Source organism: Ipomoea nil, unplaced genomic scaffold (assembly GCF_001879475.1).
Source record: "Ipomoea nil cultivar Tokyo-kokei standard unplaced genomic scaffold, Asagao_1.1 scaffold0642, whole genome shotgun sequence".
NCBI classification, from domain to species: domain Eukaryota; kingdom Viridiplantae; phylum Streptophyta; class Magnoliopsida; order Solanales; family Convolvulaceae; genus Ipomoea; species Ipomoea nil.
The window spans coordinates 2,886,582-2,903,001 of record NW_017617070.1 but is presented as its reverse complement, the minus strand read 5'-3'; the positions used below and the strand labels follow the sequence as shown (position 1 = coordinate 2,903,001).

Sequence of the window (16,420 nt, the reverse complement as noted above, 5' to 3'; positions counted from 1 at the left end):
TCAGCTCTCTCTAGATGGTGTATGAGGTATGTAATGTGAGCAGTGAGAGGACTAGTGACCTTATATAACCACTGGCCATCATTGTGGTTGATTGTCTTTAGGTCTCCTAAACCCTAACCAGACTCCTAATCATAATGGTAGTCTAGCTATTAGGTTATTAGTGTTGCACCACATATCAAATACTGAATATTATCATAACTTATCCTAATGTTATAATAATAGTAACGGATAAACGTTACAACAGACTCACAGACATATAACAGAATGCATACCTACCATAGAATATAATCATGAAACAATTTTTTTTTCCTGTTTTGATGCTATCAGAACTATAACATACATCTATCCTTTTGAAAGGGACTTCAAAAATTGTTTTGTGTTCAGTTCTACAATTCAATGAAATTATCTCCTGAACTCATGAGAGGGCCATCGATTTGTTTGGAAGCAAATGACGCATGATAATGATATTATTCAGACATGATTTGTAGATATATAACAAATATTTATATGGAACCATGAGTCGTCTTCGCATACCAACAATCAGCATTTTCAATATGAATTAAAAGTTTATGGAAATATGACCACGAAGCATCGTAGAAAGGAAGTGAAAAGAAAGTGTTAGTGCAAACAAGAAAAAGAAAAGGGAAATATGAAGACTAAAAGGAAGACAAACGGTTGTTCCCTCCCACCACTGTAGCCGTCGTCGCCCCCACTCTCTACGTCTTGTTGTGCTTCTTCATAAACTTCACCAAAATTTTGTCCGCCACTTCTCGCACCGCTCTCCTACCATTGTTGTTGAGTTACGGGTTTCCATTCAACAGCTGAGTTATTATTGCTCGCATCTTGGCTCTACTCACTTGGAACCTGTATTAGATCTAAATAGTCTAACTATAATAAACCATAGTATACGTGAAACCTGACCTCGTATGATAGCAGAAGTGTAGCCGTGTTGATCTCCATTCATAGTTGATGTTCCTGTTGTGTTGCCTCTTAATGGTAGACCGTTAGCCATGTTTTGCCTCAGACCTGACTCAGAACCCTAGATGGTGTATTGGTGTCTACTGAGCAGTCTGAGTACCGAATGTGCTAACTAATTCATAATCCTGTATCCCATCAATCCATGATTATATTAGGCACATAGTCTGGTTGACTAACAACTTCTAGTTATTAAGTCCAACCAGACCACTTAATCACTCAAATTATAGCACTTAATCACTCAAATTAGGCCCATAAACATCAATGACCCAAGTAAATTATAACATGGATGGAAATTGGTCTAATACTGAAGTAGACCCAAAACTTAATATTATTACCAACGATGAATACCAAAATATGATAGTTAGTAATAAAGTGAACTTAATAATATACATATTCATAATTGATTCATTGACCAACTAACAAATGAAGACATAATTCCCCACCATTAGTTGGACATACTAAATAATCAATTTTTGGTTCCAAAGTCCAACTAAATAATGAAGATATAATTCCACATCATAGTTGGACATACTAAAAAAAAAAATACATCTTTCAAAATCAAGTTAGAATTTGGCTCAAAATATACATTTTATTATTAATGGAATCCAAAAGATGTATATCAAATCACGTAACTTACTACAGTTAGTCCGAAGAACCGAGCAAGATTCGTGGATTAATTAATAAAAGTGGCTAAATTTTGGGAAGTGACTGAAAACATGTTTTGCCAATGCAAACGATGAAACTTAGAATTATAATTAAGCCAAATTTATAAATTCTAAGAATTGTGATAAAATTATTATCTAATGGGTTGAGAGATTTATTGACATAAAACTTGCCTATTGGCTAAAGTTTTAATTCTATTAAATCCAATTAAGAAACCCTTATGATAATATTTTTCACAATTACTAATTAAAGAGTTAGAAGAATCTAGTGATATAAAACTTGCATGTGGGCTAAAGTTTTACTCAATTAGATCCAACTGAAAAATGTTATTTATGATGAAACCATTATGAAATGAGTTGAAGAATCAAATGACATAAAACTTATGCAGGCAAATTATGCCATGGACCTGTGTCCACAATGCATTGTGGACACGAGTCCAAAACGACGTCGTTTTTAAGAAAAACGTGTCATTCCAGTTTTAAAAAAAAAATTTGATTTTGTCTCGCCGTTAAAGGTGTTAACGGCATTATTCGTTTGTGCCATTATGAATGTACAGGTATGGGATTATGAATGTACAGTTATGACATTATGAATGTAAGTTATAAAATTATAAACACAGAACTCTGACATTATGAACTTACAATTATGAACATGTAGTGATAAAATTATGAACATAGAGCTCTAAAATTGTGAACATGGAGCTTCGAAAATTATGATTTTACAGTTATTGAATTATGAATGTACAGTTATGAAATTATGAATGTACAGTTATGAAATTATGAATGTACAATTATTCAATTATGAATATACAGTTATGGAATTATGAACACAGAGCTCTGACATTATGAACATATAGTGATAAAATTATGAACATAGAGCTCTAAAATTGTGAACATAGAGCTTCGAAAATTATGAAGTTACAGTTATTGAATTATGAATGTACAGTTACGGAATTATGAATGTACAGTTATGGAAGTATGAATGTACATTTATTGAATTATGAACATAGAGCTCTAACATTATGAACTTACAATTATGAACATATAGTAATAAAATTATGAACATATACTCCTATAACGAAGCGGTCTGAAATTAAAAAAATAAATAAATAAATAAAAAAGATGAAGATAACAGTGCCATTAACGGCACTGTTAGCTGGACACGGGTCCATAGCATAACGATTGTAAAACTTGCCTGTAGGCTAAAGTTTTAGTCAATAAGATTCATTGCTATCATTATGATAAAAAATTTAAGAGATCATGTTCCTTTTCTTAATCCATGTGGGCAAATTAAGAAATATGATCTAAAATTTACATCATAAAATTAAACTTCATGATAGAATTAGAAATTATTTACAAATAACCACAAAGTAAATAAATTGATTTACATATATATATACATATATATATATATATATATATATATATATATATATATATATATATATATATATATATATATTTCTTCATTTATATTCTCTTTTTAGAGATTAATATATATATATATATATATATATATATATATATATATATATATATATATATATATATATATATATATATATATATATATATATATATATTTATTTATTTATATTTTCCCATTCTTAGTAATTTATTTGTCATTTATATATTTTTCCTATTATTTAACTTCTATAATTCTCAATTTTCGATTCTTCGCTTCCGCTATATTCCTAACAAGTGGTATCAGAGCGGTTTAATTGAGAGTTATTTTCGAAGATGTCGACTGTTACTAAGTTCGATATCGAGAAGTTCGACGGGAAAATTAGCTTTTCTATCTGGAAGGTACAGATGGAAGCCGTTCTAACCCAGAACGGTTTGAAGAAAGCGTTAGCTGGGAAGAAGAAGAAACCGGCTACAATGACAGATGAAGATTGGGAAGATTTGGATGACAAGGCACGTTCAACCATTCTTTTGTGCCTGTCTAAAGAGGTTCTACGTGAGGTAGTAAGTGAGACGACTGCGTCAGATTTATGGTCCAAGTTGGATACGCTTTACATGGCCAAAACTATGGCGAACACACTACGCCTGAAGGAGCGTCTGTACACAATCCGTATGACGGAAGGTACTTCTATTAAATCTCACTTGGATGAATTCAATTCTATTTTATTGGACTTGGAAAATATTGATGTCGTAATTGACGATGAGGATCGTGCTATTTTATTGCTTGTCTCTCTCCCTAAATCATACAAGCATTTCAAAGAAATTATGCTGTATGGTAATAGTAGTGATACCCTTACTTTCGACAATGTTAAGTCAAACCTATTATTCAAAGAAAAGTTTGACTTTGAAATTAAGTCTGAGGACAAAGGTGAAGGCTTGACTATAAGGGGTCGTTCACTTGAAACCGAGAGTAGCAATAAAAATTCTAGATCCAAGTCCAAAGGACGAAAGTCCAACAAATCCTGTAAGTACTGCAAGAAGCATGGTCATGATGTGACTGAATGCTTCAAGTTGAAAAACAAGCAAGAGAGAGAAAAGTCCACTGAAGCTAGTGTTGTTGAAAGTGATTCAGAAGGCGATGTTATGTTATCTGTTAGCTCCGGTTACAAACGGAGCGAAACCGAGTGGATTCTGGACTCTGGTTGTACATTCCACATGTGTCCTCACAAAGACTGGTTCGTCTCTCTGGAACCGGTTGATGGTGATGTTGTCTTGATGGGTAATGATACCTAATGTAAGGTTAGTGGAATTGGAAGTGTTCAGATTAAAACTCATGATAATGTTATCAGGACTCTTACCAATGTTCGGTATATTCCTGATTTGAAACGCAATCTGATATCATTGGGCACCTTGGAATCTCTGGGGTGCAAGTACATAGCTGAAGGTGGAGTTCTGAAAGTCATAAAAGGCTCTCTTGTTCTCATGAAAGCTTCTCGATCTGGAAGTTTGTACGTCTTGCGTGGCAGTACTGTGACAGGTTCAGTAGCGGTATCCTCATCAATGTCTGATGCGGATCTCACTCAGTTATGACATATGCGTCTGGGGCATATGAGTGAGAAAGTCATGCATCTCCTGAGCAAGAAAGGACTCCTTGGTGGTTCAAGTACGGGTAAATTACAATTTTGTGAGCATTGTGTTTTTGGGAAACAAAAGAGGGTTAGTTTCTCTACTGCTACACACCGTACCAAAGATGTATTGGAATACATACATTCCGACTTATGGGGACCAACTAAATTCCAGTCTATGGGAGGCTGTAGATATTTTATGTCTATTATTGATGACTTTTCTCGTAAAGTCTGGGTCTATTTCCTGAAATATAAAATCAGGCATTTTCTATTTTCAAGAAGTGGAAAATACTTGTTGAGACTCAGATAGGTAAAAAAGTCAAGAAGCTCAGGACAGACAATGGCTTGGAGTTCTGTGAGTAAGATTTTAATGACTTCTGTGCGGCAAATGGAATCGCCAGGCACAAGACCTTGCCTGGTAAACCCCAGCAGAATGGTGTTGCCGAACGTTTGAACAGGACTCTATTGGAAAGAGCTCGTTGTATGCTCTCTAATGCTGGGTTATGGAAACGGCGTGATTTTTGGGCCGAGGCCGTTTCTACTTCATGTTATTTGGTAAATAGATCTCCACATTCATCCCTTGATTTCAAAATTCCAGAAGAAGTTTGGTCAGGTAATCCTGTTGACTAATCTATCTTAAGTGTTTTTGGATGTCCTGCTTATGCTCATTCCAGTACAGGCAAATTAAACCCTTGAGCTGTCAAATGCATTTTCCTTGGTTATGCCTCTGAGTTAAAAGGGTATCGTCTATGGTCTCCTGATTCTCAGAAAATCATTCTGAGTCGAGATATCACTTTTGACGAAAATGCACTATTTTCTTATGGAAAAGTTCCCAGTACAGATGAGACGCAGAGTACTGGTGAGATGGTGGAGTTTGAGTTTAGGCCTATTAATAGTGTTACTATTGCTGATGATAATACTAAAGATGATGCATCTACTAACATCGCACCTCTCGTCGAGCCACAACGAGAGTATTCCATTGCTATGGATCGTCCTAGGAGGACAATTAAAAAACCTGCTAGGTACGCTAGTGACGATGAAACCAATATGGTTGCGCATGCTCTTTCAGTCACACAGGAATTTGATGGTGATCCATCCTGCTATTCTGAGGTTTTTCCTGTTGCTAAGTTCAAGCCGTGCTTAAGTTTAGTCGCGCTGTTCTAGTTGTTAATTCCCACAGTGGATTTGATCCAAGGTGGAGATTGTTAGGACATAAATGTGTGGCTCAAAATCTATGAAGAATTAGTCTTCTGCTGCATCCACGTCGCATGGCCATCCTCCTTGCGCTCCAGCACTCACGAACTGCATGTCGCACCATCACCCACGTAATGCACATGTTCCCATTATTCATGCGCATTTTTCTCCCTTTACAATGTATAAATAGCTTTGTTTTATTTGCTTTGTAACACATCAATTTGAATTCATCTTTATCCTATTCTTTCTTTACGTAGCAAATATATATATTTCTTCATTTATATTCTCTTTTTTAGAGATTAATATATATATATATATATATATATATATATATATATATATATATTTTCCCATTCTTAGTAATTTATTTGTCATTTATATATTTTCCCTATTATTTAACTTCTATAATTCTCAATTTTCGATTCTTCGTTTCCGCATTATTCCGCTATATTCCTAACAATATATAATATATAATATATAATATATAATATTAGGGAAAATCTTACAACCTGACTTCTCTTACTTCTTCCTCCTCCTCCTTGCGGCTGCTCTACTCGCTGTGTTCATAACCATATTCGGTACCAAGGAGAGGAAAGACGTTGTAGAAGAAAAGCATAGAGAAGTGAATTACCCTTTTGTCCTTAAATTTAATAGTTATGAATGAAGTTTTAACGGAAGGACTAAATTGAGTAAGATTTTCATAGTGGAGGACTTAATTGGGTAAGAATGATAGTCGAGGAACAAATTGGTAATTTCGTTATAGTTAAGGGACCAAATTGGTTATTAACTCTATAAATTATAACAATGAATATTATAGGCAAATTATGCTGTGCATCTGTATGCACCAAGCATGGTGCATACGGATGCAAAAACGACGTCGTTTTTATAAAACGCGCGTCTCCTCTTAAAAAAAAAAAGTAGGTTCGAAACTATAATTCCATAATCGATGAACTATAATTCCATAATCGATGAACTATAATTCCATAATTGATGAACTATAATTCCATAATCTAATCTATGAACTAAAATTTTCAGAATGAATGAACTAAAATTTCAGAATCTATGAACTAAAATTTCAGAATCGATGAACTATAATTCCAGAATCGATGAACTATAGTTCCATAATCGATGAACTATAATTCCATAATCCATGAACTAAAATTCCATAATGAATAAACAAAATAATGTTGTTACTAGGAATCGAACCTGATTTTTTTTTTTAAGGGGAGACGCGCATTTTTAATAAAACGACATCGTTTTTGCATCTGTATGCACCATGCATGGTGCATACAGATGCACAGCATAACTATTCAATATTATATAGTGCAGTTGATAAAATGGGTTGGATCAATTATGTTTTCTAATGTTATCCTTGCTTGAATTTGAGCAAATAATTATCCAATTACCCGTGCGATGCGTGTGCGATACTCGTGCGATGCACGCGCGATCTTTAATTGTAATTATACTATTATTATGGTAATTAAGCTATCAAACTCCCAACCTCTCTTAAGAGACGATAGTGCACGAGCACAACCACTCACAGCCACCAAGCTGGTTAATTTAATTATATATATTAGTTATGTAACTTCGAATTTATGTAGTGTTTCCAACCAAAAAATTTGGTGCAATATGTGAAATCCCCCTATTTATTTTTCATTCAGCATTTAATTAATTTCAAGTTAGCTCTAAGGATTTTCCAAGTGGTTAAGATGAGTTAATGGGAAAAGGAATGAAAGATGCCAAATATGTAACTTTCTAAACTTAATGGTTATATTTTTATTTAAGGGAACAATATATAGTTACAATAGCGTAAAACTTTTCATTTGTTTGATAATAGGTCATTTTTGCTGGCGGTTTAGCGGGTGAATTAGGCAGGTTAATACTTGGTACACTGTGATCACTTTATCAATCGATTTTCAAAAGGCGTTTGAGTAAAATGGCTTTTAGATAGTTCTCACTTTCTTGTCGTGTAAAACTAATTGTTATAATACGAAAATTTTAAGAAAATACATATGGTATGTTTGATTAATGTGGTTCTCAAATCTATATGATTATCTAAACACGAAAGATCCTCAACATGCTAAATACTTTAAGGTTGTTTTTACGATGTAGTTGCTCTGCATGTAATAATTCTCTCCTCCTTCCTTCTTGGCATTTATCGGTTTATATATTTAACAATTTTTATTTTTGACAAGAAATTGATTTTGGATTTTATTTAGCAACCAAACAAGGCATTACCTGTAGGGTACATTTCAAAAATGAGTTGATTTGAGGTATAAGATTAAACTTGTAATTTCACCAGTGCGCAGATTGGATTTGTTATAATATTTTCAAAATATTTAGATCGATATATAATATAAATTATAACAATGAATATTATATAGTGCAGTTGATGAAATGGGTTGGATCAATTATGTTTTCTCATATTATCCTTATTTGAATTCGAGCAAATAATTGTCCAATTACCAGTGCGATGCGTGTGCGATACACGTACGATCTTTAATTGTAATTATGCTATTATTATGGTAGCTAATCTATCAAACTCCCGACCTCTCTTAAGAGACGATAATGCACGACCACTCACACCCACCAAGCTGGTTAATTTAATTATATATATTATTATTAACATTTAATCAAACAAAAAAAAAAATCTTCCAACGTTATGTAACTTCGAATTTATTTAGTGTTTCCAACCAAAAAATTTGGTGCATTATGTGAAATCCCCCCTATTTATTTTCCATTCAGCATTTACTTAATTTCAAGTTTGCTCTAAGGATTTTCCAAGTGGTTAAGATGAGTTAATGGGAAAAGGAATGAAAGAAGCCAAAAATGTAACTTTCTAAACTTAATGGTTATATTTTTATTTAAGGGTACAATACATAGTTACAATAGCGTAAAACTTTTCATTTGTTTGATAATAGGTCATTTTTGCCGGCGGTTTAGCAGGTGAATTTGGCAGGTTGGTACCTATTAAGATATATATTTGTATTCTTGGTATGATTAGCTATATTAGGAAGTCCTTAATTAGTCTAGTCAATTAGTCTAATTAGATTAGTCAATTAGCCTAATAGTTAGGGATAACATTCTGTATTTATATTGTTATCTTTCCCTCTTTTCAATCTGCCATAAACAGATTACATTTAGGGTCTGTTTGGAAATCCAGAAAATGATTTCTGGAAATCATTTTCCGGGTTTTTGGTGTTTCGCTAGGCTGGAAAATGAATGGTCAAAGGAAAATGAGGCCAAGTCAATGGAAAATGAGACCAATTTTTCGGAAAATGACTTCCCCTTTTTTTTGGGGGAAGTCATTTTCCATTACGGAAATCACTCATCTCATTTCTCTGCCCGCTGTTGAGGAAGACGGAGCGAGGAAGAAACCCATCCACTGCATCGATTGGGCTGTCGCCGCCGCTACTCTACCCTCGCCGCCCCTGCGTCCGCCGTCCGGTCACCGTCGCCTACCGCCGAATCTGCTTCAAGGGAGACGGAGGTTCAAGGGCTACTTCACTGCGTCCACACTGGAAATCAATTTCACCATTTCTGTAGGTGAATACAGAGAGCTGAAATTTCTGAGGGAGACGGAGATTCAAGGGCTTCTTGCTCTATTGAATACAGAGAGCTGTAAATTTACAATTTTTTTTTTGTTTTCCCGTTTGGTTGAGCTTCTCTACGTCGAAATTCTTCAACCCTTCCCCCATTCTGTAGACTAAATCGAAGAACACTAGGATTTCAACTTTTCCTCGTACAACTTCAAGAATAGCAGAGATTTCTTGAACAAAATTGCCACTGAAATTGCCAAGTTTTATCTGAATGAATTTTGAGATCTGATGCACTTGTGCACTTATATTATATCTAATTGTATGTTTTTAATATTCCATTGAAGTTTGTGATTTTTTTTTTTAGTTTTGCATTTTCCTACTCATTTTCTGGAAAATGAACCAAACACACAAAGACCGTTTTCAGTTATGTAGCCAAACACTGGAAAAGAAAATGTTTTATGGAAAATGACTCATTTTCCATAAAACATTTTCCAGAAGTCATTTTCCTACTTTCCAAACGGACCCTTACATGGTATCAGATAAGGGTTAGGATTCATCTTTTTTCTCTCCCTGTTCATCCATGGCTACGAACTCGTCTGAGCGTACCATGAGTGCTGCCACCACGGCTCCGCCTGCAACTACCTCGCCCAACCATCTCACCTCCACTCATCATTTTGTGTCAATAAAATTGACGACACGAAATTATCTTTTTTGGCGTACGCAGGTCGTCCCATTCCTCCGGGGTCAAGGATTGCTAAGCTACGTAGATGGAGGAACGCCGTGTCCACCAGCGATGCTTGCCGTTCTGCCAGTCGTCGCCGGCAGTACCTCCGACGAAGCAGCGTCTATGGCAGTCAACCCAGCGTTCTCCACCTGGATTCAACAAGATCAGTCGATCTTGTCTCTGTTGATCTCCTCTCTCTCCGAGGAGGTCATGTACCTAGCAGTTGGTCGCTCCATCGCAAGGGAAGTCTGGTGTTCTATTGAGACAGCACTCGGCTTTGCTACCCGCGTGCGTTGTCTGAATATTCTTGCTCAATTCCAGTCACTCCGGCAAGGTGACCAAACTCCGGCCGAATACCTTGGCCGTGCCCAGTTACTTGTCTAGGACCTCGCGCAAGCCGGCCGGCCTATGTCGCTCGATGAACAGAACTTGTACATTTTCAATTAGGGGTCTCCGGCAGGAGTTCCGTGCAATGGCGTCCACCTTGGCGGTTTTCGGTAATCCCGTAACTCCGTCTCAACTTTCTGATTATCTTCAAGCTCAAACCTTCATCCACTCCGATGATTTCTCGCCGGGTATGGCCGCTGGAAATCCGACGGCGATGATCGCGAACCGAGGCCGGCAGAATTATGGCGAAAATCGGGGAGGACAGTGGCAAGGTCGTGGCCGTGGTGGAAATGGTCGCGGACGCGGTGGCTCCCCTCGCTGTCAGATTTGTCGTTCGCACGGGCATACCGCCGTGTTTTGCTTCCGGCGATACACCGATCAGCCACCGCCGCCGCAGGCCAACCTGGCCGTGAGCCAGGATGTCGGACCACCGCAGGACGCCGCATCATGGTTTCCCGACTCTGGCGCAAGTTCTCATGCAACTCCCGATCCCACCATGATGTCACACTCCGAGGATTACTCCAGCAATGATGTCTTCCGTGTTGGTAACGATACAGGTTTGAGTATTTCTAGTGTAGGTTGTGCAACAATTCCATCAGTTTCTAAAACTGTCAAATATCTTGCATGTGCCTAGTTTATCAGTTTCATTATTGTCTGTTAATCGGTTTGCCACTGACAATAACGTCTTTTTTGAGTTTCATCCAACTTACTTTGTTGTGAAGGACTGCATAACCAAGGGGGTGCTGCTTAAGGGTCCCAGTGTGGGTGGTCTGTACTCCTTAACTATCCGAGGTCTCACTTGGCTTTTCTGTCAGCTCGGACCACGTCTGCTATTTGGCATTGTCCTCTAGGCCACCCGCATGCTCGTGTCCTCCAACATGCGCACAAGTCCTGTCCGGTTACATCACACAAATCTGGTCCACCGAGTCTCTGTTTGGCGTGTCAGTTGGGCAAATCCAGTCGCTTTCCTTTAGCCAGAATAAATTACACTAGTCATGCTGTTTTAGATCTAGTGTACTCAGACATTTGGGGTCCTGCCCCCGTTATTTATGCTGATGGTTTTCGCTATTCCGTATTATTCGTAGATGATTATAGTCGTTTCTGTTGGTTTTATCCTCTTCGTGTAAAAACCGATATATATAAAGTGTTTGATGTTTTTCGGGCCATGGTAGAGCGGTTATTTTCCCATTCTATCAAGGCCATTTAGTCTGACTTAGGGGGTGAGTATCGTCGGTTGCATACTTTATTTGACACTCTCGGGATTGTCTACAGGCAATCCTGTGCTTCTACCCACGAGCAAAATGGTCGTGTGGAGCGTCGCCATCGACACATTGTCGAGACCGGTCTTGCTCTCTTAGCCAAAGGGTCCGTTCCCTTAAAGCATTGGGATTCCGCTTTTGAAACGGCCACTTACCTCATAAATCGTCTCCCGTCATCTGCTATTCAATTTAATACTCCCTATTCCATGATCTATAAAAAGCCGCCCACATACACGTTTCTTCTGGGTGTCTTTGCTTCCCTTACCTTCGTCCATATAATTGCCACAAAATTGAGTATCGGTCTGCTCCATGTGTATTCTTAGGTTATCCTACGTCTTTTAAGGGATATCGTTGTTTAAACCTTTCTACTGGAATAACTTTTATCCGTCGCCATGTGCGGTTTGACGAATCTGTTTTTCCTTTTTCTACAGAATCTGGTTCGCAGGCACACATGCAAGGTCCTATATTGGACAAACCGTGGGGGTCCGGTCTAATTGTGCCAAATATTGGGCATGTCACTACTTTGGCATCCATCCCAGTTGTTGCACCGCAAGCTGTTACACGTGCTCGAGCACCTAAGCGGCGCAGGGTTGTGGCTCCCGCAGCTCAAGGTCATGTAATGCGTCTACGCCACATGATGCGAGGGACTGATGAGCAATTCCATGCTCTCGCCACTCACACCGCTGCTGCTGAGCCTACCTGTTATACCCAGGCTGTGGTCCATCCTCAATGGCGGGATGCTATGGACCAAGAGTTTAATGCCTTGCTCCACAGCAATACTTGGGATCTTATTCCTGCTAAACCCGGCATGAATGTTATTGGTTGTAAGTGGGTATACCGCACCAAGAGGAAAGCTGATGGGTCCATTGACCGCTATAAGGCCCGTCTAGTGGCCAAAGGCTTCAACCAGGTGCTAGGGGAAGACTTTTTTTATACCTTCAGTCCGGTTGTCAAACCGATAACAGTTCGCCTTCTATTTTCTTATGCGGTGTCCCGTGACTGGACTGTGCGGCAATTAGATGTCCACAATGCCTTCTTGAATGGGCACTTGGCTGAAACTGTCTACATGCGGCAGCCACCGGGATATGAGGAGCCTGCTCATCCTGATCATGTCTGTCATCTCCGCCGTTCTTTGTATGACTTGAAACAGGCACCACGTGCCTGGTTCAAGCGTCTTCATGATTTTTTGCTTCGTGCAGGATTCTCAGCATCACGGACCGATGTCTCTCTTTTTTACTACTCTGCTGGTACAACCGTGGTGTTTCTCCTTGTCTATGTCGACAAAATCCTTATGATGGGGAATGATCCTGCTATTATCGACTCTATCCTCTACCGTCTTGCAGCTGTATTCAAAATCCGGGATCTGGGCAAACCTACTTTCTTTCTCGGCATTGAGACTCTATTTGTGGACGGGAATCTATTGTTTTCTCAACGCCAGTATATGGGTGATCTTCTTAACCGTGCAGGTATGGCTGACTGCAAGCCTCTTTCCACTCCAGCTTTTACGACAAAGGCAGTTACTCCGTCTGATGAGGTGTATGACAATCCCACTCAATATCGGCGTTTGGCAGGTGCCTTGCAATATCTCACTATTACACGCTCCGATCTTTCCTATGCGGTCAACAAGCTATGTCAGTTTATGCATGCACCTACAGTCGAACATTGGGGTATTTTGAAACGTGTATTACGCTATGTTAAAGGTACCTTACATTACGGACTGCGTTTCTCACGTTCGTCTTCTTCTGCCATTCACGCCTACTCCGATTCAGACTGGGCGGGGTGTCCCATTGATCGCAAGTTCACTAGCGGCTATGCTATTTTTCTCGGTGATAATTTAGTTTCCTGGGTCTCCCGCAAGCAACGCACCGTTGCTCGCTCATCCACTGAGGCCGAATACAAAGGGCTTGTCGATGTAGCCGCTGAAGTTACCTGGGTTGTCTCTCTCCTTCGTGAGCTACACTTGCATCCGGTCACCCCACCGACTCTTTGGTGTGACAATCTCGGTGCGACTTATCTTTGCGCTAATCCTGTTTTCCACGCCCGAACGAAGCATGTGGAAATTGATTTTCACTTTGTTCGTGACAAGGTCGCTGCGGGGGATTTTCTAGTCAATTTTGTGTCCACGAAGGATCAGCTAGCCGATATCTTCACCAAGCCGCTCCCGGCTCCAAGTTTTGCGGCTCTTCGTGACAAGCTTAATGTTGTCGCCCTCCAAACTTTAGCTTGACGGGGTGTATTAAGATATATATTTGTATTCTTGGTATGATTAGCTATATTAGGAAGTCCTTAATTAGCCTAGTCAATTAGTCTAATTAGATTAGTCAATTAGCCTAATAGTTAGGGATAACATTCTGTATTTATATTGTTATCTTTCTCTCTTTTCAATCTACCATAAACAGATTACATTTACAGTACCTCGTACACTGTGATCACTTTATCAATCGACTTTCAAAAGGCGTTTGAGTAAAATGCCTTTTAGATAGTTCTCTCTTTCTTGTCGTGTAAAACTAATTGTTATAATACGAAAATTTTAAGAAAATACATATGGTATGTTTGATTAATGTGGTTCTCAAATCTATATGATTATCTTAACACGAAAGATCCCCAGCATGCAAAATACTTTAAGGTTGTTTTTGCGATGTGGTTGCTTTGCATGTAATAATTCTCTCATCCTTCCATCTTGGCATTTGTTGGTATATATTTAACAATTTTCATTTCTGACAAGAAATTTATTTTGGATTTTATTTAGCAACCAAACAAGTCATTACCTGGGTGCATTTCAAAAATGAGTTGATTTGAGGTATAAGATTAAACTAGTAATTTTACCCGTGCGTTGCACAAAATAGATTTGTTATAATATTTTCAAAATATTTAGATCGATATATAATATAAATTAAAACAATGAATATTATATAGTGCAGTTGATAAATGGGTTGGATCAATTATGTTTTCTAATATTATCCGTGTTTTAGTTTGAGCAAATAATTGTCCAATTACATGTGCGATGCGTGTGCGATACACGTGCGATCTTTAATTGTAATTATACTATTATTCAGGTAATTAATCTATCAAACTCCCGACCTCTCTTAAGAGACGATAGTGCACGAGCACTCACACCCACCAAGTTGGTTAATTTAATTATATATATTATTATTAACATTTAATCAAATAAAAAAAATTATTCCAACGTTACGTAGCTTCGAATTTATGTAGTGCTTCCAACCAAAAAAATTGGTGCAATATGTGAAATCCCCCCTATTTATTTTCCATTCAGCATTTAATTAATTTCAAGTTAGCTCTAAGGATTTTCCCAGTGGTTAAGATGAGTTAATGGGAAAAGGAATGAAAGATGCAAAAAATGTAACTTCCTAAACTTATTGGTTATATTTTTATTTAAGGGAACAATATATAGTTACAATAGCGTAAAACTTTCATTTGTTTGATAATAGCTCATTTTTGCCGATGGTTTAGCAGGTGAATTAGGCATGTTGGTACTTGGTACACTGTGATCACTTTATCAATCGATTTTCAAAAGGCGTTTGAGTAAAATGCCTTTTATATAGTTCTTTCTTTCTTGTCGTGTAAAACTAAATGTTATAATACGAAAATTTTAAGAAAATTCGTAAGGTATGTTTGATTAATGTGTTCTCAAATCTATATGATTATCTTAACACGAAAGAACCCCAGCATGCAAAATAGTTTATGGTTGTTTTTGCTACTACTACTACTACTACTACTAATTGTTATAATACGAAAATTTTAAGAAAATACGTATGGTATGTTTGATTAATGTGGTTCTCAAATCTATATGATTATCTTAACATGAAAGATCCCTAGCATGCAAAATACTTTAATGTTCTTTTGTGTCTTTTACCAATTAACCGTTAAAATGAAACAACTAATTTTATCAAACATCTTTTTAGAAATCGCTAATACAATCTGCTATTCTTTATCCGCAAACACAAACTGCTATCCGATGATTGCCAAACAAAGTCATGGTCAATTTTATAATTATTGAAAAGAGTTAATACTAACCAAGGTCCCTCAAGTATAGTGGTTCTGCCACCTATGGTCCTAAACTTTCAAATCAACCCTATGTGATCCTCTACGTTCGAAATTGACCTGTCATAGTTTTTCATTTAGTAAGCTCTGTCTCAACCTTAAAATGTAAGGGCATAAATGACTTTTCACATTTTTCTCACCCAAATGAATTCATTTGCTCTGAATTAAATTTCTTCTTCGTCGCTTTTTCTTGGCTCATTTCGATGGCGTCATTTGGCAAGGGAAGAAACGACTCTATTTCGGTTTCTTCGTTGAAGAACAACACCGATTTGGGAAACCGGTGGTTGTTGTGGGACTCTTCGCATGAGTTGTACCCGGAGTCTACTGGTTGTGGCTTGCACTCCTCAGTGGAGCCTCGACGGCGGCGGCGGTTGGAGCAAAGAACTTGGTCAACGCGTCAGGCCCACACAGCTGGATCGCCGCGTTGTCGTAAACCACTGCGGCTTCTTCAGTGGTGTTGAATCGTTATATCATACACCACGTTGCACGTAGGTCTATGCGCCTATGTGCTAAACGGTGGCGTTTTAAGTTTAGTCCGTTAGTGGCATTTGACGGGACGGACGCCTTTCCGTCCATCCAATCGCAT

General features: G+C 37.8%; 1 long non-coding RNA gene across 1 annotated transcript; it reads right to left on the bottom strand.

The window, feature by feature from the left end:
* Positions 1-487: 487 nt before the first annotated feature.
* On the bottom strand, positions 488-6,508 carry LOC109174531. Its single transcript, XR_002053096.1, has 2 exons — positions 6,373-6,508; positions 488-864 (listed from the first exon to the last, which is right to left on the bottom strand). It is a non-coding gene; the product is annotated as an uncharacterized LOC109174531 (long non-coding RNA).
* Positions 6,509-16,420: the final 9,912 nt, after the last annotated feature.